Source organism: Opisthocomus hoazin, chromosome 3, assembly GCF_030867145.1.
Source record: "Opisthocomus hoazin isolate bOpiHoa1 chromosome 3, bOpiHoa1.hap1, whole genome shotgun sequence".
Lineage (NCBI taxonomy): Eukaryota > Metazoa > Chordata > Aves > Opisthocomiformes > Opisthocomidae > Opisthocomus > Opisthocomus hoazin.
This window is the reverse complement of record NC_134416.1, coordinates 54,061,678-54,084,762: the sequence shown is the minus strand read 5'-3', so window position 1 is coordinate 54,084,762 and position 23,085 is coordinate 54,061,678. Positions and strand designations below refer to the sequence as shown.

General features: G+C 44.0%; 1 protein-coding gene across 9 annotated transcripts in view; it reads right to left on the bottom strand.

Moving 5' to 3' along the window:
• Window positions 1–23,085, bottom strand: part of ZNF521 (zinc finger protein 521) — a 232,885-nt gene that overhangs the window by 31,665 nt on the left and 178,135 nt on the right. The window lies entirely within an intron of this gene.

Genomic DNA, 23,085 nt, shown 5'->3' with positions numbered 1-23,085 from the left:
TCTGGCTGACGTGGAGTTTCTGGTAACCAGCATGAGAGGGTAGTTCATACCCTTACATCACTCCTGCTCCGCGTTTCCAGTCCCAGGGGCATACGCGAAACCTTCTGCAAGCTGTGGGACTTCCCACCTCCCTTTCTGACAGCCCTAGATTTTTTTCCCCTTTATTCACATTTCTTTTCTTTCCCAGCTCAGAAAAGTCCCCGTGCGCCTCCTGACGTAGCCTTCCCGTCAAGGTCCTGCGGCTTTAAAACCCTTCCCGCTCCCCGCCGGTTCCTCCTCCGCTTCCTCCCATTGTCCTCTGAAGGCCGGCGGGTGCTCGGCACCAGGGTCCCTTCCGGAGGGTGCTGAGGGAGTCATCACTCCGCCATCAGGGCAGCCAACGGCTGTCCTACTTAGAAACAGTTGCTAGGTAAGAAGTGGCTTCCAGCCCTGCTGCAGAGACCTCAATTCCCACAGCGCCGCTTAGAAAAGGTCCTTCTGTATGTCACCAGTGTGCTACACGACTAGCATTGATCTCGCAGGTAAATACTGTTTCTGATTATTAAAAATCAAGCGGGAATAGAACGCTTGGCAACTGGCACAGCTCCCTACTGTTTCTCAGGTGAAAAGGAGCAGTTTCGGAGAGCCTCACACCTGAACGCCGCGCTGCCTAGCCCCTGTCAGACTGCGCGCTGCCTGCGGTGATTGATTAGTGATGCCAATGATGGACGTGCGCCGTTGGCAGCTGTGGCAGACCGTGAGAGCGGAGACAACGCTGCATGCTCCCTGCCAACAACCCTCCCTGATGATGTAAAGACACCACGACATGTTGCTTGTGTAGTGGAGTGGGGCCACGCGCCCTCCCAGAGTCATCCATAGTCACTTTGCAGAACAGAAAAAATTTCAGTGGTAGCCCTGAGCTTTGACTTCTCATTAGTTCGGAAGCTGAATTTAGCCTTCATATAATAGCCATGGCATCTTCAGCAAAGGGTGGGAATCTGTGGGCTTGAGACAGTCCAAGCCAAGCCCGGCGGTGGTGGCCATTCCGCAGGTGGGACTGTGGAAACCTACCCTCACGTGGTTTTCCATGCTGTTTACAAGAAGGTAAGAGGCAGATGAAAACCGACAAAGCCAAAAGATTTACACAAAATCAGGGTGGGATGCCAGGATGTCCCCTTTGGAGAAATACACCGAGTGCAAAAATTTCTGCCCTGACCACAGTCTTTGACTGGGAAGCCATCTCTCCACTGAACAGCTAGCTCTCATAATGATCATACGTAGGGTGCCTTCACTGCCTTTCATGGTAAACCCATGTTTTCACGTGGCGACTCGAGAGCTACGTAGGACTCCATTTTCGCTCTTTCAAATGTACACATCGGCAGGCGGCCACTTCTTTAACTCCCCTGTCTTCCTGTCCAGTCTTGCTGCAACAGAGCGGTGCCACGGGTAGAGGCAAACACGGCCGAGCTCTCGCCGCAAGCGAGGCTTCCCTTTGTCCTCTGCCCTGTCCTTCATTAAAGTAGCGTTCAGTGCTCCTGCCCACCTCCCCATGCTGAAGAGCTATCAGAGGGGTGTGAAATGGCAGACCTGGAGCCAGCTGGAAAAGGTGCGTGGTGCCAGTGGTTCCGTGCCCACAGACTATTGCCACTGGGGTGCCTGTCTCTGTCACCCACACTGGACAGAAGAACTTTGCTGACTGGGCACCAATTTATAGCTGGCTCTGCTGAGGACGGCTGTCGGCACAAACTCAGGCAAACTCTCTGGTGAATCTCAGCTGTTTTGCCCCCACAGCCTCGCCTATCAAGGCAGCGGGGCACAGGCTGCTGAGGAATCTGTCCCATACAACCAGACGCACCAGCAGTCAGGTAACGTTGACTGAATAAACCCTCTGCAAAAGACTCCCAGGGGCAGACGAGGAGTAGGTGACACCTTCGCATCAGGTAGGTGACACCTTTCGTAACTCTTCATAGATAAATGAGCAATCATTTATTAAATATATGCTAGCTATTTCCTTAGCAGGGAAAATTTAATTGGATTCTCAAGAGTTGCCTGGGATTTGGGGTTTTCCACCATCACTGACAAACCCTTCCAGTGTGTTCTGCTTTTGCTGCTGGTGAGAGAAGGTAAGTATGGCCCACGCACGCACCGTCCAGGGGAGTACGAGGGCAAAGGACCTGGCACGCACCAGTCTGCACACCCATAAGAGAGGGCCGCATCCTGCAAGGCAGGCTGGATGCTGCACGCTCCCAACAGGCAGCAACGCATGGCTGCGGGCAAAGCTGCAGAACGGTGTGCTGAAAAGAGGAGGAAGGCTCCACAAACCATACATAAATGCCTCTTCTCCCCTGAACTTGCAAATCAATTACGAGGAATGTGCAAACTGCCACACGTGATCAGATAATTTCTCCTACATCCAGATCCTTGACGTCATCATCAGCAAACAGATGGTGCAAGTCCCCACAAAGGGTAATTATGGACTACAAAGCCCGTAGGGTGAAGTTTCTTCATCAGACTTTGTGCTGATACACACAGTCAAACCAATTAGGATAAAGGGAGCTCCATCTCAGGATCTTCCACATGTCAAGGTGAAGATAATCGATGCCGATTCTCAAATCACAGAGTTACTGCTGGCAAAGTGTAAATGAACCATGCTCATCATTCTTGAGCATGGGAACACTGAACGGGAGTTCTTCAGACATTCCAAGGGAGAAAGGCTTCCTGAAAAGAAATATTTTTATATGGAACTACAGAAGACAGAGAAGGCTTCTTTCTCTTTCTATTACCTTATCTAATGAGGAAAAAGTAGGAAGAAAGGCACGCACTCCTGACGCTGAAGCAAAACTAATTTTAGTTACACAGCATTTGTACTTGTTCAAGAAGAATTGAACCCCATTAAATGTGATGCTATTGTGTTTCTCGTATCACTCAGATCCGAGGCGATCTCCTGGTCACAAACATCAAAACCACTTTGATTACTGTATGTTGCAAATCTGATTATCCTGAAGGCTTATAAACAGGGTTTGAAAAATCCCCTCACCCACTCGCCTGGGGCAGATAGGAAACTTCCCCAGGCAAGAGACATCAATTTGTGCAGAATCTAAGCTTTCTCTTAAAAATAAAATGTTTTTAGTCTCCTAAGTTCTAAAGACCTCATTTAAAAAATGACTACATTTGTATAACCAATAGAATATTTTTTTTGCTAGGTCTCACTGTTCAGGGAGTTATCAACCCCTGCCCTTACACTCTTTCTCACCCATTTTGTGCACATCACCTGCTCTGCGCTGCATCCTTGGAACAAAGGGCAAGGTTCCAGTCCTTGAATTCAATAATGTGAGACCAGCATGATTTAAATTTAAGGGAGGCAGATAAGGTTACAGTATTGGCAGAAGAGCCAGGAGTGCTGGGTTCCATTCCAAACTCCGACACTGTCTCACTCCTATCACCTTGGGCATGATAGTATGGCCTGTGTTTCTCAGACTACCCATCTTTAAAGAATTTAATTTCTACTTTAACAGGCTGACCTAATTAGTATCCCTCAAGACTTCTATTACAACTGGGACAGCGGAGCTGGAGAAGAGTCCAGGACTAGCTACCATGCACAGAAGACTTCCAGAATCACCGCCACATGTCTTTGCAAAGGTTTAAGACAACTTGCCCGGGCACACAACTGCCTGCTTGCTTTGGTCACACAGTACTGCAGAAGGATGAGGGAACAAGGCTTTGTCCTTGTGCTCTGCTCTCCACAGAGAATTTAGAAGTACAGCCAGCACTTTATCTCCCACTGGCATGAAAGAGCCAGGGTGTGGCAGCTCTTGCAAAGGTGCCAGATGCAGAAAGAGGATGCAGAAGGCTCTGTTTACGCGCTGGCCTCTGTCTAGCTCTTCATGTTTAGCAAACAATTTGATAGGGTGCTATGGAAGTGCAAAGTATGATATCATTAATAAATAAAGAGCTGGTGAAATGTCACATTTTCAGTTGCCATTTGGGATAAATCTGAAATGGAATGGAGTGTCAGATACAGTCCAAGAGGCTCTCCTTCCCTGCAGAACAGAGCTACTGCTCTTTGCTCTTACTCAGGGAAAAAAAAAGAAAAAAAAAGAAAAAAAAAGTGCTGAACAGCTTTAAAAAATTCAATCAAAATAATCTGCTCTTTGGAAAGGTGGCGGCTGACAGTAATTGGAAAATACTGTCTGACTCATTTATTAAAGTGAGATTCAGAGTCAATTGATTTAATAACCATTAGAATATTCTATTAAGGATATAATAGGTTGGCACAGCCCTATTTTTTATTAAGAGTTATAGGTAAGAAATAAGCAATGCTATGGAATTTTAGACAACTGCTGTACGGATTAGACTAAAAATATGGCTTGCAAAATAGGTATAAAAGCAGCAACTTTCAGGAGGTGGAATAGGAAAGTACATTACAGTGCAAATGAGTTAGCTGAATGATGAAAAAGAAATTAACCTTTAATATAAAGGCTGCACTTTTCCAAATCTAACAGAAAACTACGGACTGCATTCCCTGATGTGGTAGATCGTAAAACAAGTCAGCACGTCCTTCACATTGTGGATCTAACAACTCCATAACGAAGGCAAGAACAAAGTACCCACTGTACAGCGCAGAACTGCTGCTTACTGTTGCCCTTACATAATTAGGGTATGGGTTTGGACATGGTTAAGACCTCACAACATGGATGCGGATGGTTTACCCGCTGCTAGTAGACAAATGAGTTTGATGCATGCAGAACTTCTGCATAAGTAAATGATTTCCCATTTGTAATCGTTATTCAGATAGCGGCAAAATGTAAACATGAATCAATTCTAAATAAATGCATTCAATATTCATATAAATGTTTAATATTTACACAAATATTAAATGTTTCAATGGGGGTATGTAGATTTTAATTGAGGTGCAACCCATTACCTCAGCAACTAACTTGATAACCACCTATAAAAGCAAACAAAATGAGTCTTCGTGCTGAGCATATACTCATGTTGGGAATCCTTGGCACCAACTACCCACGCTGTGGAGTTACTGAGATACTTCGGTGGTGGGCGAGATCCCCCCCACCCGCACCCCCACCTGAGGTACTGCTTTGGATGACCTGGCCCAATTTGTGTCACCAACTCAACGCACAACTTGCTCGTTTCACGGACAGCCCTGACATTTCAATACACGTTTTAAATAAGTGAAACCCTCCAAGCAGCCTCTAGACTGTGTGTCCCATGTTTATGCTTCTTGCTCTTCAATAAAAACAAAACTAGAGCAGCTACAAGCAAATGTTCACCGGCTGACTTACACGCAGCTGTTAAGTCGGTAGCCACTGGGGGCCCTCTTATATTGTCTGATCAACACTACAGCCATTACCGAGTACCAATTTGTAACAGTTTATAAGTAACTCTTTCTCTTATTCACCCTCGAGATTGTCCAGAAGGGTCTTTCTGCCTTTTACTCTGAATAAATCTATAGGCAAAGGTCCAAAGATGATGATGTCCTCTTGGTAAATCATCACGAGGCTGGGTTCATGCTTACAAGCATCTGCTAAGCAGTAGTGTAAACTCTGCCCTCCACACACAACACAGGAATGAAATGGCCTGCAGTCCCTGTATTTTTTCAGGTCTACAGCATGCACAGCTCCCACATTCAATGCGTTTTCTTTATAATTTTTTTACCAAGCAAACCATGCCCCTAAACCATTTTCTCTTTCTTCACATTGCTTCCACTCTTCTCCAAGTTAATTTTGCAGGACACATTTATAAGCCAGGGATCTGAGGGGTAAGGAAGGAACCTCCATGGATGACAGCTAACCCTTTGGCTACAACATCTCACACCGAAAGTTGGGAAGGACAAAACATACCAGACAACGCTATAATTTGCAGAGTATACAGCCATCCATGCTTCCTAGCTTGTAATGCTGTATTTGTCTGTGTCTTTCTAATTTGACTGGCCATACACCCACACACTTGTCAGCCTCTCCGTGCCACCGGAGACAATCTCACTCCTGCTCCAGGTTCGGTCTTAGGGCCCACTATGGTGAGTAAGTGTGTGACAAGTCTCCTCACCTGCTAAGGAACACACAGAACCTCTTCCAGGCCTAGAAGGTGAAATGAAACAGTGTCTGAAGCCTCCAGCATCAGGTCCACAATTTCTCCCTGATTCTATTAATGCTTCTGTCATTTTCAATTTCTCAAACATCCTTCCCCTCCATGAAAAACACTGTCCACCATGGTGTTAATTTTGCAAGCTGACACGAAAAGCATGGGAATATAGTGATAAAGAAGGAGACATAGTAAAGGCAAAGCATACAGCTGGAGTCTGCAGCAGGAAGAAGAATACAATTTACAGCCGTGAGAAGAACCTGCCACGGAAACTTGTCTTTTTTTGAAGTCTTAATGAACATTTCAGTCCTGATGGGACAGGATGGAGGACTGGATGGAAAGACAGAAGTACACCCGTGTTTCTCCTGCAGTGTCCAGGGCAGATCACCATGTGTTTGGAACTGGCACGGCAGAGGAACAAAGCATCTTCCTCACCCTCCTGGCACCATTATCCTGCATCTCCCTGTTGTGCTGCACACTACTGCTCGCATAGGCCAGCCTGCACGCTGGTCTGTGCGTACTCGTAATACCACTTTTAACTGAAAGCAGGATGTTAGCTAGAGGCTGGGAAACTCAAAACATCAGGCTGCAACCTGAGCAATGCCTCTCCCCTTGCCTTTTTTCAATTCAGAATGATTTTTGGGCAAGGCTCTGCCCATGCCTGAGGAAGGAGGTGAACGAGATGTAAAGAACAATCCTAAACCCTCGAGTCACCAACGTTTGTAGCCTAACGAAGGGGATGGATACCCACCGCGCTGTTGAGGCCAGGCCACGCCAGCTCCCAGCAGCACTGGGTAGGAAGCTGTATTCAACACGCAGGGAATAAATCCTACAGCCTTCTACAGCGTACGCTAAAGCTACAGCAAAGGGTGCTGATTGATGGAGTGACAAAGAGCTGGGATCCACCTCCTCAATTAAAGCAAAAGTTCATCTCTCCAGGGCCAGATTTTGAAATTAGATCTGCTTAAGGGAAAGCCAGTCTACTGCATCTTTCATTCCGCCGTATTTTTGTCTGAAGCAAGGGATGCATTTCACTTCACCAACTGTTCACTTTTTTGCTTGGTTGCACTCACTTTGGCTGCTTGTAAGTGAACTCTTCTTACCACATGTGCCTTGTATGTTCTATTAAAGCCATGAATTGTCTGGCTTCGGTGAGGCTGGGTGAAAATAAAAGAAGGGCAACTGGCAGGGTCTATTTCTTAATAACTGTCATGTTTTCAGCTCAAGTAAGAACCATTTAAATGCAGCAAATGCCCTCTCCATCAAAGAACAGCATTTTCTGGGCAACTGGCTACCAGGAGAGAGTTCAGGAATTCAGCAACAGGGCTATTCACCAACTGATGGGACATGCATAATTTGCTACTCCTTGTCTGTAACTGCACCAGGAAAAGGTTTTAAAATTTGTTCAAAAAAACGTCTGTGTTGCATCACGTAGCTATACACATTACAAGGTTATACTCCATCATTGCAACAAAATCCCATGTGATAGAGCTTATTTTGGAAACAATTTTACCATGGGATATAAAAAGAAATTTAAACCGGTAGGAATAAGCTGGTATGAGTTATTTGTAGACAGATGATCCAGCTCAACGCTTACACTTTCAGAAAGCACTTAGTGCTCACTGATTAAAAACTTGGAGACTGATCCTTCAAACACTGGCATAACTAACTCAGGGGAGCAGGCCTGCTGCCTTACTAGACTCTTGTCTAGACTTTTTGTGGGACTAAATTCTGCCGAAGTGTGCAAGGTCAAGCCCTCCATTCTTGCACTGCACAGCGAGATACAGATTAGTATCTGCATATTACAGATAAAGAAACCAAATCCCAGAGCTGCTAAATATCTGCTTTTCCACCCCAAACAGAGAATGAAAATTCTCTTGCTAAATTCAAGTGGACGAAGAATCAGGCCCCACTTAATCTGCCCATTTTTATGAACATAGTGTCAGCATTAAGGTCAGAATTAAGTTTTTCTGTGTTCTCTTCCGTGAGCTAAGAGCCTATTTTGTTCCAAGAAGAAAGATTTTTAGACTAAACCTTCTCTAGTAAAGTAAAATTACAATTTGAATGGCTCACAGATTGCCTGAGCAAAGTAGTTATTAACAATTTAATCAAACTGTAGGGGCAAAAAATAATAAAAATGTCAAATTTGTATGCAGAAGAATTAAGAACAGTAAAATGTAAGTAAAAACTTTTGGCTTTTTTAACACTGTTTATTTAATTTCAGTATTTTTGTTCACTGTTTCTTTTTCTTGTTCTTGCTTTCTGGTTGGAGAACCAGCTTCCTCTGTTATAGGATGTTAAGTACCTGCTAGTATTGCCCACCCATCTGGGACTTCTGGAACTGGTAGAAGTACAGGTATATCTACTTTTAATTATTGCGCAAAGGAAATACAAATTGTTCAACTAGAAGAGGCTATTTCATGTTGCGTGATCTAAATGCCACCTGTTCTAAATCTAGGGCTACCGGGAAAACATCTTTTTGCATGGAGACAATCGAAGTGTCAATATTAATTCCATATCACAGCGGACCAGCAGTAGAAATGATGATTTGTACACAGCTCTCATCAGGTATTTCTTTTGTTCTGAGTATACAGGAGGGGTCAGAGTTGCCTTCCTTCTTTTGGCATGAAGCCATTAGATGTCTAGAAGATAAAGTCTCTAAATGCTAAAATGCTGTTTATCCAACCTACAAAGAATTGCCTGCTTACTCTTAAAAGAAGGGGGGAAAAAAAGGAAACAGGAAAAAAAGAATAGGCTAGGCTAGGCTAGGGCTTTCCTGTATTTCTGGATATTTGAGTTGATAGCGTGAAGAAATAACAGTGCTCCTCATATTTTCTAATACATCAGATACTATTGATAATTTTTTCCAAATCTGAATGCTGTTGTATCAGTCAAGGATTATTTGGCATCTTCTTACATAGGTGAGGGACACTTTGAAATGAGCAGTAATTGCTGGGATATTGATCCAGCTCTTAAATTCATTTTGGGGTGTATCAACTTCCTGCCTTCTGTCCTCCTAACCTCCATCTCCTCTCCCCGGCCCTCAGCAAAAACAGGGAGGAAGAAGCGGTTCAGGCCGCTGAGGCCCTCAGGTCTATATTGGGCATTTAATTTGATTCTTTTCACTCGAGCAAACTGCTTTGCTAGTTAGGGGAGATCTTCTCGTGCAGCAGTGCTTTCAAATGATAAAACTCCATTTAATATAAAATATCATTTATATTGCTTGTCTGACTTAGTTTGCTGGATTATTTTGGAAAGCATGAGAAAGCTCATTTTTAATTTGCACTAACCTTTCCCTGTCTCTCTCTTTGATCCTGCTATAAAGCAAGCAAGCAGCTTTGGGCTCACATATCAAAAAAGGACCAGACTTCATTCTAAACCTACTCGACTCTCCTTCCCACTTTCTCTGCTGGTACTAAGACTTCACACTGAGCTGAACAAACAGCTGTTGGGATTTCCACATTAAAAGTTCTTCATTTGTGGATAAGAGAATAATAAGGGCCAATTAGTTATTTTCCCTCCATTTGTTACGTGTTTTTGAGTTGGCTTTTAAAAAAAAAAATTCTAAATGCTACTTCTACAGATATATTCCATCTCTTTATGAAACCTAATTCCTCACTGAAGCAAAAACATCATTTCCCACTATGCTAGCAACTGAGGTGCCTAAGAACATCCTCCCTCTTCTCCAGTGAACTTTCAGGTAGTGAAATTAGTGAAGTTATGCACATGAAACAATATGGGAAAAAGAGAAAAAACAACATAGTAGAAGAAACAGAGAAGAGATGGCTAAAAAGAGATGTATCACTGACAGGCAAAGATTGGTTGAGGAAGGAGAACAGAAGGAGCAGCAATAAAGAAAATAAAGAAAAAAGGGGGTAGATGGAAAAGGCTGATGGAGGAGGAGAAGTGGTGAGTAGAACCTGGACAAGGGCATGAAATCTAGCTGGAGGTGAAGAAGCACAAGAAAGTCTCAATTTAACCCTCATTCTAATTTCACTGAAGAAATGCAGACAAGCATTCATTTCCAGACAGAGCTTGGATAATTTAGTGCAGCTCCAATGGCAATAATGATAGATGTTTTTTTATAGCCAAATGTCTCAAGCCAACAGTGTTACCACTATATAATTAATAACAATAAGCAATTAAAAAGAACAGCAGGTTACAAGTATAAGACATCAAACTATATTACCGAAGGAAAAAAATACAGCACCATTATGAGAAAAATAAATGTATAGGCTATCAGGTCAGTGTATACCCTCTCTAGATAAAACTTACAGAGCTGGAGAAAAATGTGGCGTGACATTAAATGACTATGAGGTGATTAACATCCCTGAAAAACCAAAAAATATTCGTAAGACTCTGAGGAAATCTGAAATGTGATATGGAAAACATGCCTGAAACAGCAAGAGAGAGGTAGCCGACCACTGTAAGGCTTTAGCCTTTTACTAAGACATACTCTAATAAATAACTTACAAGACTGCATTTGTCGGCTGAAATATTCTCCAAAAGGCCCACTGAGTTTTCATTCTCTCTGTGTGTGAGTTCATTTAAATAAGAAGAGGCAGGGAAAACAAGAAGAACCCAAGAAGAAGCTGAGGAGGATTCCAACCACGCTCAGCAGGAGCGGCGAGAAGGCGTCACGAGACGCGGGGTTTTGCTGGGGTATCTTCCACCCCCTTCTTTCCCCGGGGGTCTGGGCAAGTGCCAGATTCCCCCTCTCCTTTGTGTGTACCCCCCTCCCACACACACACAGAAGCCTGATGCCCGGCGTCCCCTCCACGGTGGGCACGGAAGGCACACTGGGCAGCGAGAGCCCCATGCAGCTTTGAGCGCTGTGCTGGGCTCCAGCCATCCATCGCTGGGCCCGGAGGTGTGCACAGGGCCCAGCAGCCCACCGACCCCCGCATGGCAGGGACCCCTCCAGAGAAACTCCCCCCGGCGACAGTGGGAGACCAGAGCCAAGACCTCATCCCCGCTCGGCTGTGCCTATCTATGAATCATATCACGGGAGGACGGTGCTTCCCTGCCTGCCAAACTGCGGGGATCCTTCTGCACCACCTGACGCCGACCCGGTCCAGCTCTGCAGTGCTCTGGGTACACGCAGAAGGTATCCCACAGCCGCAGAAACCAAATTTATTAATGCTAAGTGCTGCAAAATTGGGAGAACGGGATAAAACCCATGACATTTAACCGAGTGTATGCCTGGAATTCTGCACTGGGCCTCCAAGTTCGGGCAGTTTCCTCTTAGAGGGTTTCTCTGGAACAAGGAAAGTGAGTATTTGAATTTTTTTTACAATGAAGACTGAGATTTTGATGCAGTACTGTTGTTTCAGGGGCTCAGGTTGAAAAAGAAGCACTGAACGTTGTGAGGCTTGTGACCAAATTGTGAAACTGTGAAACCTAATTTACCCAGATGAAATGGGGGACACAAAATTAATTCAGATAAATGAGGATTTTGAATAAGCAAGGGACTATTTAGTACTTTTAACACACATCCTGGGACACAACCTCATTACAGATCAGGAGTGTTGTGCTGTGAGTTTGTGTCAGAGTGGAAGTGTCACTGACACAACAAATAAAACCAAAAATATCCTACTCCCTGATCACTTATTTTGTGTTTCCATATGCACGCTACACGAGCCTGAAGAATAATTAACACTGCTGAGAAGAAGTAGCAACAGTGGATGAGTCTCACTACAGCAGACCTCTCATCATAGCAGAAATACAAATGTACTAGTTATCGTAACTGTGTTATGTTAAGTAGACCTTTGCCCCATATTATTGGAAGTTGGAGGAGGGAAAGGGGAAAAGGAAGGTGATATCAGCATTCTTGATATTTTATTTATCCACACATACTGTTGACACAGGTGAAGAATAAGCAGAAGCATGGAAGGAGACACAGAAAGTACTTACGGACCCAGGTTTTTTCACTTTTAGTCAGGGAAAAGAAGACTGCCAGGAAGGCAGCCATCCCTTTTACAGAGCAATCCCAGGCATGACAGCCCCCGAAAAGAAAAAAAGGTAAACTATTTCTACAGCTTTCACGTGGAATTATAAAGATGCTGTAGGCATCTTTACTGTGGAAAAATTTTTAATTTCTTGTCTTTATGACAATTTGCCCAAGACCCGAGCGGGTTCATTTAAGCTATCATTTAAATATCCTGTACCCTGATTATGTAACGAAGGCCAGCTCCACAGGATTTTGTTTCCATTAACATCAGCCTCTTGACGATATTAAGAAATAACAGTATTTTGTAACAGAATTGTACAAGACGTGCATTTAACTTGCCTGGTCTTTTCTTTCTGAAAGCTGGAGGGCCATCGTTTGGCAGCCCTGACTGTTTAAAACAAAGTGTCTTCATCACATACCTTGCAGGCAGCAGGTTTCTGTGCTTACTCCTCACGTTATGCTCACTTGTCAGTCTTTCTCCAAACAAAGTGAGGAAAACATGCATCTGAGGCACAAAGATGTAAGGCAGATAGAATATATCCCCCAGTCCCTTCAGTTGCTTCTTTCACCTCATTGAAGAAACAACTTTTAATTTATTAAGCCTGGAGGTGAGCGGAGGGATGTAATTCTAGGCAGGATTTGAATAACAGAAAATAAGGCCAAGGAGGAATATTACCTTCTAGTCGTATTTAGAAAAATAGGAGCATTTTAGAAGTCAGAAAAAGAAAAAAAACAGATGGTGAGGAGAGCAAGAGGGTAAACTTGCTTGCTATGCTGTGTATCACTCTGACCAGCAGGACCCTGCTCAGATTTGGTAATGCATATTGCTAAGAGTGAAGCATGCAGATTTTGATCCTGTGATGCTTTTACAAATAAGCAACTTATTTTGTTGATGTTCATTTCTGTTTGATTGCTGGACTTGGTATATGATATGGCAGCAGAGAAGAAGAAAAATTGCTGTGCTAAATCCTTGAAAATTATACAGCAGAAAAGGTGGGCAGCCTCTGTAGTTCAGCTGGGTACCAGAAGCCAAAGATCAGGACTGAAAATAATAATTGACAAGGAATACCCGCAGAGCAGCAAGCAAACTGAAATGGGGCAACTAAACTGAGAGCCATACTTGCAAACCATCTACTAACCCCCTTCTCTTTCCAACATTTCATATGTGTGACTGACACACCCTTCCTGTCCCCCAAAAGACAAAACAGCAAGAAGCTGGCTGTGAAGAGAAAAAAAAAAAAAACAACTTGAAAGTGAGCTATAGCAAACAGCAAGCTGGGCGACATACCAAAACATTGAGGTTTCTTGGAAAATAAACCACTCCAAAGGTCTCAGTGAAAAGTGGCAATAGCAGGAAAATTCCAAATTAAAGTTCTTGCTTTGCCCTTGGTTCACTGTGTCGGTAAGATACTACGTCACGTACAGTACGTTATCTTTGAATCACACGTTCAGTGCCCTCTGTGCCTCGATTAAAACTCTGTAACATCATGGTAAGCCAAAAATACCTGACAAATAACAGGTATCTTTCACCTTTAATTCCATGAAAGGCCCACATGAAAGAAGTGCAGGTTGTGTTGCCGAGGTTTGCAGTGATGTCTCTTCCCAGCAGTACAAAACAAATCGATGTCGGAAGGGAAGAGTTTGCCCACAATCCTGCATGTGTGTGTGTATTTGTGTCGGAGGAACAGCAGAAAGCTAGAAAACTGCAAGTATAACCGTTTCAGGTATGAGGGAAATACAATGTGATGCAACTCTTACAGGGTTCATGCAATAAGTAACAAATGCCACCTCTTTGGGCGATCTGATCATTTTACCTCTTATAACTAAAAGGGTGCATGGGAGTCGACTGATTTCAGCTGAGCGAATGCCAACGGAGCACACGGTCTTTCACGTTGGCTAACTTAAGCTGCATGTTTTGTAACGTATTTTTTAAGATGCCACACGAATGATACGTTCAAAGGCAGCTTGATTCCTCAACACCAGTGACTGCCAGTGGAAGCTGGGAGCCCATCTGTATTTACATATCTTTAAAAAAAAAAAAATCCACCTCTCGGCTGTGGAACTATAGAAGAAACTCCCTTTCTGCCCCCTCCACCCCCTGCCCATGCATGCCGCTCCCCCAAGCCCCCTCACTGCTTTCACCAAAATATAAATAAAAAGGAAGATCTGCTCCACTACATTTGCTTGCATTAATTGATGTTGAAAAAGTCTGTTAAAAATAAAGCCCAGCAGTGACATTTTTCTTTGCTAAAGCACGATAGCAGCACATTACAAACATTACAAAAAGGTCCCCTGGTAGGACTGTGAAGTTCCACTCTGGCTGTAAAATGCATCTACTGTATGTTCCTTGATTTACTTATTTGTTTATTTATTTGTTTGTTTGTTTGTTTATTTATTTTTTTACTCAGGATGTGTCACAAATGCAGACAAAACTCCCTGGTTCAGCAGCTGGGTTGCAATACCGAATGGGAGAACTGGATGGGCACCGTGTATTTTTAGCATTCATTTCACCCCGGTCAAATAAGTGATCCTGTTTACTGGTGGCAATGACGCTCGCAGCTATTCAGTCCCAGACTGACATTTTCCCTATGGCTGTACCTCTCCTGCTTGTGCACAAGTTGGGTGGTTCTGAAGGACGCGAGACTTTGTGCCAGAGGTCCTGTTGACATTTTAGAACAATGCATCCATCAGGCTTGCTGGTCTCCGGAGGTACACCCGGAGCGGCAGAGAAACTACGGAACCACAGAACCCGGCTCGCACACCCTTTCTCCAAGAAATCTCTCCCTATGCCAGCTGACATACGGGTTTCTGGGAAAATGGTTTCAAGCCAAGTAAAAGACTGCATTGCCTTCAGGGAAGGTGAGTACAGATGCTAAATTAGGCCTGGCAGGGTTGCAAAAGTGGGGGGAAATAGAAACAAAGGGGTCAATTGTTTTCATGTCCCTGGTGCTGCCTACCAGGATAAATATAACCTCTCCTCTCTTGCCTCTCTCCATACTCAGGGCTTTGTAAAATGCCTCGAGTTTCTGCAGGATTGGGTCCCAAATCCTGCTGCTTGCATAAGCTTTGCCAAATCCTTAATGCCCAGTCACATGAATCTTGTTAAAAATGTATCTTTCTAGACCATCTGAAGATGTCTGAGAGCAAAAGAGATGCGGGCAGGTAGGTGGTTCTGTGGCTGCAACCTGCCAGAGTTTGAAGGAATGAGAAGAACAGCAGAATATACTGTCACCTGGCCTTGCTACGCATTCCCTGCAGCTCACACTGTATTCCAGTCAAGTGGCCCCAGCCTGGAGAACCTCTCCGTGTGAGCACATGCAGCCAGAAGAGAATGGGACTGGGAACACCGAGTAAGGCACACCTATTTGTGTTCTTTCTTCTGAAATAAATAATCACTTCAGGCAAGCATGGCAGAACTTAGATGTTGAAGAGGACACAAAACTGGACAAGGTAGAGCCTTGCAGAGGTCCTAACAGCACTTCTTCAAAGTGTGAGAGCCTTGTGACAAAAGATAATGGGACATTGCCTGTGGCTCAAGAAAAAGGCGTTACAAGTCGTGAGCACTAGAAGAACACAGAGGCAGGGATATAGGAATCTCAACAAGGTTGGATAGAAATCTTTGAAAATGATCACAAGACACTTACACTTGATAAAGGGGTAAGAGTAACACAAGTAACCGCAGGTAAATCACATAAATCAGTATCCAAACCCGGCTTTGTGGCTGCATTTGTCTAGTCTGAGGAAAAACAACGTGGTTAAAGTGAAATATAACTTGGCTTCTAATAACAGAACTGGCTGTAGAGATGGAAAGAAATGAAGAGATCTTTGAGATGATGAGAAGGAAAAAGCAGTGGGGTTTGGAGACGGGAATGGGTGGATTAACGGAGCAAAAAGGAGCCAAAAACAACAGTGGAGGAATATTGAGAGAACATTACTGACAGGTGTTTGCTAGTTATATATCTATTCTAATGCCAGTGCTATATTAGACTCTATCTAAACACAGGTATTATTTCTGTCTTTGAAGCTCCTGGTCAAAAGAGAAGGACTACTTTCTGCCCTTTTGCAGGACCTAGCAATCAAGCACTGAATGAACTGAGCTGGAGAAAGAGAAGGTGGAAGAGCAGCAATATGGGCATGCGTATCAGTATGGCTGCACGGGAGAAGAGGAGATGCTTTTACGAGAAGCTGGCAAATATCTTTTTCGAAGGAGACTGCAGTCAGCTTGATTGCTGTCTTTTACCAGCAAAATAACTGCAGCAGCAACCGGTGACAATTAGATGCTTAGTAATGTGTTAACAGGTAGTTATGCCTGCAAAAATGAAACCCAGTCAAGCCAAGCTGAACTTTGATCCTCAACCTATCTTTTACAAAGCAGCACCAAGGGACTATGTTTTTTTCTTAGCAGCTTTCACACTGATACTATCACAACAATTAGTGCTTTTGAGACACGCTGGTGGGATTGACAGCTGGCTGATGACACAGCACAGCCTGGAGACTGCCATTAGATCATCACTATTGACAGGTTATCCGCTTGCTCCTCACTAGCAAAAAGTTATTCTGTCTTTTGGAAATTGCAACTTATTCTTAAATAGGACTCATAACTGGCATCTTCCACAGTTCTACATTATTCGCACCGAAACTGATAACACAACTGTCCCTGAACTTTGTTTCACAAAGGGCAGCGCTGATGCTTTAATACCATCATTACAGACACGCTGCAAATGTTTTAAGGCAGATTTTTTCGCAAACATATGGAAAAATTGCTGGAATAGGATTTTCATTAATCCTTTTAACTGCCATGTAAACTGCCAAAAAGTGAATGTGTGCACCCATATGCACACACCATATTTGCTTCCACGTCAAATTTGCAAATCTAAACAAAGACGCAGGGGACTGTGGTAAAGACCAGCAAGTGAGATGATAGCTTTGTGTAGGAAAGAAATTGTAGTACAGTGAGAGCATTCCAGTGGAGCAGAAGGATAAGATGAACACAAGTCAACCGAAGTTAAAAACAAGTAAACAATCCTGTAAGAACCAGAAAGCAAGAAAAACTTGCTTTCTCCTGGTTTGTGCTTCCCAGTTGATTGACTCTGTGTCCCGTTTTTCTGTCTTCTATTTTTCTGTCTTCTACTGCAGAATCCATAACATTTAGAAAGGGCTGAATCTCAGCATACAGTTTTTCCCTCTCTGAGAACACTATACAGATTGCTGTCCTCCACTCAGCTGCATTCTCATGTAATGTGTAGAAGCACAGCTCTCTTTGAGCCCTCTCTCCTTCTGTCCGATATGAACAAAACAGGGAAGATGGACACCCGGACAGACATGGACTTTGGCTGTGTGACTGCTGCACAACGTGGTACCTGCTAGAAACAGGGCTGCACACGTATGCTGAGCTTTCTGGCTTATCAGCAACATAAATAACAGCATTATAAATACATGTAATTTAGTTACTTATTGCTTTGGGTGAGACAAGGGGAAGGGAAATTCTCTGCTCTCCCACATGCACCAGGGCTGTCACTCTATTGCCACCTGCTACCAGCCCCACCCAGTGTAGAGCAGCCCAGCTGATCGCAGCTGACCCCAGCACTCCTCCCCATACCTCACTTCATGGTATGGGAAAAAACAACAACCCAAGCCGGAGCATGTTCTTCACGGTCAGCCTGGCTGGTGTCCTTTGAGTGCACCTGCTGTGTGGCTTGGGATATGAAGTCACTGTTAGAAGGCTAGCCTGGAGAACAAGTCTTACAAGGAGCGGCTCGGGGAACTGGGGCTGTTTAGTCTGGAGAAGAGGAGGCTGAGGGGGGACCTTATCGCTCTCTACAACTACCTGAAAGGAGGTTGTAGTGAGGCAGGTGTTGGTCTCTTCTCCCAAGTAACTAGTGACAGGATGAGAGGCAATGGCCTCAAGTTGCATCAGGGGAGGTTTAGATTGGATATTAGGAAAAATTTCTTAACTGGAAGAGTGGTCAGGCATTGAAATAGGCTGCCCAGGGACGTGGTGGAGTCACCATCCCTGGAGATGTTCAAAAAATGTGTAGATGTGGCACTTCAGGTCATGGTTTCACAGGCATGGTGGTGTTGGGTTGACGGTTCGACTTGATGATCTCAGAGGTCTTATCCAACCTTAATGACTCTATGATTCTGATTCCGTTTACCAAACGAGAGAAGTGTTATTTCCTTTGCAAAGTGAGCACTCAGAGCGCCTTTGCAAGCATTTGGGGCAGGGGCTGCTTTTTGCACATTTCTGTGTATCACTGCATGTTACTGTCGTGCTGGTACGGGACTCCACACAAAACTTCAGTAAATTCTCTGAATGATGCTTTGTTTTTCCCCACCCATGCAATAAAGAAAGCCAAGCGGAGGGCTCCTTCCCGCATGCTCCATAGTGCCTCACAACGAATCACACTGAACTCCCAAGGTGCCAGTGAGTACCCAGTATCTCACACGTCACTCTGACACCCTGCTGAATGAGGTCCTCACAGCAGACTTCTGATTGACACTTGCTGTCCAGGACTCCAGAACAGGGCTGCCCACAATCACAGAGCTTGGTATGTTCCATCAAAACACAAAAAAGGCAAAAGCTTAAAGCAGTAAGATACTAAATGAAAACAGGCAGTGGACACTGGCTTCTCCTACCAGTTATGGATGTGAGACACCGTTTTGTGATAATGCCTTGATAGCCTTCTCCTGTCAGTACAATGTGACACTTCTTTCCTCAGGGAGTGGGCAGGGAGCTAGAAAAAGGCTAATTCTAAGGCATTAAAAATATATATATATCTCTATCTATCTATCTAGATAAAGAAAAGTCTAAGCCTTTCTAATTTGGAGAAATCATCTCATGGAGCATACTAGACAGTTGCTAGGGGCCTCTGACTGAGGGCTCTTGGGTCTTCTCCATACCTTTGATCTGCATTATGAAATGTTAATGTCCACCACGTCAGGACTTGTTACATAAACATACCCTTTCTCTAACTGCTCAGTCCTGCCCGTTGCAACTTCCATTCATATTATCCATTTATATTTAAATGCTGACTTGGAGCTTATACCCAGAAGCACTGACATTTTTAAACAGGAGTAGCTAAACTAGGGTAAACTGCTAAATATAATTTATTGATGATAAAGAGCTTGATTCAGATTAAATTCCAGCAATTTAATAATGAACACATTCATATCCTGCATCCGGAATATGTATATGTATGTGTTTTCCCCTCCTCATCTGACTGGGAGAAGGGGGTCTCGGAATCTGCGATTTCCTGTTGATTAGGTACGAGGCAACCACAAGCACATGTTTTTGATATCTCTATTAACAGACTGTTCATGTCTAACTGCAAAACTTGGTTGCACTTCTCTCAACATCTTTGCCCAAGACAGACCAGTAAACACAATTCCTCTCTCTATAATTAGCCTTTTCTCTAAGGGCCCTGAAGTAAGTCTGCATGCCGTAGATTTAATATCCAGTGCTATATCCATATGTGCTGCCCTTGCCTGGTCCCAGAGCATATAAACTCCCCTATTAGCAGCCTTGACTGCTTAATTATGCAGATTTTTTTTGTACCCGCCTGCCTGTAAAATTACTGTGTCTATCCTTTTTTTTTCCTCCCTCCTCTTTGCACCATGCTGGCCATTCTAATGAAATCGGCATAGGGGAAAGGGCCTGATTTGCAGTTATGGAGGCTGGATCGCGCTGGCAATCTGTCCTTAGTGGGAGTTACAAAAGAAGTCAAATGCCTTCATCTGGTTCTCCCCTCTCATCCCCAAGGTGATTGAGTTCACTTCCTGATGCTTCCCAAGTTTTCCTCGGGCTGTCCAATCAGCGCATCCACCAGGGAGCCCAGCCGAGCTTGCAACAGTCTCCGTATCTAGTTACAGCCCCACCAGGGACAGTCAACTATCCACCCCCAAGCCTTCAGATGAAAACCTTTCCTAACAAGGCCGCCCAGCGCCAATGAAATAACACACATCTGCATATCCACTGGGTCCCATGTTTCTTGTGCTCATGGATTATGTATCTTGCAGCCTCTAATAAAGAAATGCAGTTCTTTGTTTAATGTTTATCTTGTGCTTGTTAAGCAAATGCTAATGTTGTATCAGAATGCTTTAGTGCTATTTGGGTTTTTGGTGATTTACTACAAGACAATCTGCTGTGAAGTAAATTTAGAGGGGAGGGGGAAGGAAAAAAAAATCATTCCGGCTGAAAGAGAGAGAGAGAGAGAGAGAGAGAAAATGGTTTGACAGAGAAGGACCAAGAGGCAGAGGGAAAGACAGAGGGAGCGAGACGGGAGAGCGAGCGCAACAGCTCTCGGTATGACTTCTCTAACCCCCGGCTGACATGCCCGCTTCATCACCAGCCAGTCCACTACCTGGAGGTACAGAATCAACCCAGTACGATTTCCAAAAGGGATGAGATGATAACTTCCCCTTCAGTGATAAGGTAAACAGTGTCCTGAAGGGTAAACAAAAAATAAAAAAGCCCCTTTTGTTGTCTGCCTTTGTGCCCTGATGGTTAGCACTGTGCTGTGTTATTCACAGACCACAGGGAAGCCCTGGATTTAATTGTTCATGCCTGGCTCCGCTAGAAATGGGCAAAAGAGAATATGAAGTATTCAGAATCCCCTTCTCCAAATTATTTTTTCTTCCCTCCCCCCTTCGGGAGGGGAAGAGAGGAGATTTGGAAGCTGATGAACAAACGAATGTCCTCTATTTACCCTTTGGCAAGACAGAATATAGATATCCACAGCGCTAAGCGCTCCTGTCAGTCTCCGGTTCAATTCCTTCAACCCTCTTTTGAAAGAAGATGTAAGTTCTGGAGTTCTGTTTATTTTTCTTCTACAAACGAATCAGGGTCAACAAAATGCGGGTCTCCAAAAAGAGGAGACTTGGGCGCTAACTAGAAACGCAGCCGCCCACATGCCCCCCTCTCACACTACAACACCCTTTTCCACGACTACCCTTTGTCACAAAGATCAGCTGATTTTAAGGACCGCATGGAATCAGGTCACACAGCGTCCCTGGGTTCAAATCAGAATTACAGCTTAAAAGAACTTTGTGGACAAACAAATTCTACACCTTCAATGTGACAGAAGTCAGAAAGATCCAGATAGATTTCGGTGTGGAGGTATCTTCTGGAACCGCAAAGCCATCGTGCATTAGGGCAGTAAAGTCGTGTTCATTCCCTTTGCGCACACATGCACTGCGAGCACATCAATACCCCGTCCATCGCTGCACTCCTGGTCGCTCAGCACACCTTTCACCCCACTGTCTAAAAGTGTGAAAAGACATGAATGCATCACACTGCGGCACCTACAGATGCATATGCTCTTTAATTGTAAACACTCAACAATTTAAAATCTTACTTTGTTTATTCTGAAGGAGTAAATTGGTGCTACTGAAAATTTCTGGACTGAGAACATTGAACACTCAGTCTGCGATACAAAAGGTGGAAATCATGAGAAGTGGTGATGTGAGGTTTTCTACCTTGTCCTCTTTTTCATGTGCCCTTATTTTCAAAAGATCACTTCAGCTAGTAAGAGGGACTCCATTTTTGGAACCCGCTCAATCTCTAGGTTATCTGCTGAAACTGCTGACAAAACATGCCTCTTTCTTTGTAAATTGCAGAAGGATGTTTCTGTGCTATTTATTTACAAGGAGTTGAATTCTCATTTTGAACACAAAGTCTACTATCACCAAGTAGATTAATGTAAGACTGTATTTGCTCAATTAATTTAGAGGGGAGGACTCTCTGTCTCCCATTAGCTAGCTCAGCCTGCTAAGTGGCTTAAGAATACAAACTTCCTGTGGTTTTTTTCCACTGCCACCTCCCTGCCCTGCTTTCCTTCAACCAAACCAAGCAAATTTTCATCTAAGCGGTATCCTTCCTTTTTTTTGTATTTGAGGTATTGCTATACAAAGCCATGGTGAGCTCCGCACACTCTGCTAATGCCCCATTTATTACTAGATACAATTCAAGGTCCTGACTGTAATCTTTTAAAGCCCCTAATGACCTAGGGTTGGGCTGCATTTGAGACTTTCTCTCCACTTACAGTCTGCCAAGAAAATTGAGCTCAACGGGAACACTGAACCTGACAGTGTTCCCATTTAAATTCTCTAGAGTGAGGGAGTTTCTCCATAAGCCGACAGCAGAAGTCCGTATCTGACCTGCTGACTTGAGCCGACTCCACACAACAGCATCACCATGAACTGGCTGCATGGGAACCCTGTCAGAGACTTCATTTCCCTCCTGTGGTCTCCATCAAAGCTACCTTTGGTAATCACTACAGCTGAGAACACTGCTCAGCATAAATTAAGAAAAAGGCTCAAGGACACAATGAGTCCGTGATGTTTACGCTTGGCCTTAAATATAGGAAATGTTCAACCTCCAGCCTGCGGTTGATAAAGAATGTCCATTATAAATATGAGGCTTGACCTAGTGACTAGCATTTGTGTACAGGTCACCTTACTGCACTGTTAAAGTCATCTTCACTAACCAGTCTGTGTTACTCCAGTTTCCACACCAACGGATTCTTATTAGACATCACTAATGCACGCGTCCCTGATAGCCTGTGGTTCAACTGGTGTAGCTAGTCACGCTTTTAATCTGTGCTGTGTGACAGCGGCAGACATAGAGCGGGAGATGCGCCTTTGTTACATGCCAACAATCCCCGTCCTGGTTTTTTAAGGATCTGAGAGTTATACAGACAAATAACACCAGCATTCAAAAAGCACCTCCTAAAACTCAAAACTGAGTGCTATGGATCTAAGCAGGAAAACTGTATAGGTATCAAATCATATTAGTGACAAAGAAATATCCTAAATACTCCTAAGTAACTGCTCATCTATTCTGTCTTGACAGATCATATCACAGAATCATCGAAAACAGAGTTGGAAGGGACCTCAAAAGGTCACCTAGAGCATCCCCCTGCCTTAAGGCAGGATCACCTATGCTGTACAATTTAGATGACCTCAAACTAACGAAGCAGAAGGGCTGATGGCTAAAATGCCAGTGGATTAAGCCCAGTTCTGAATGTACTGATTACAAGGAAAAGAGCATTTGAAATCTG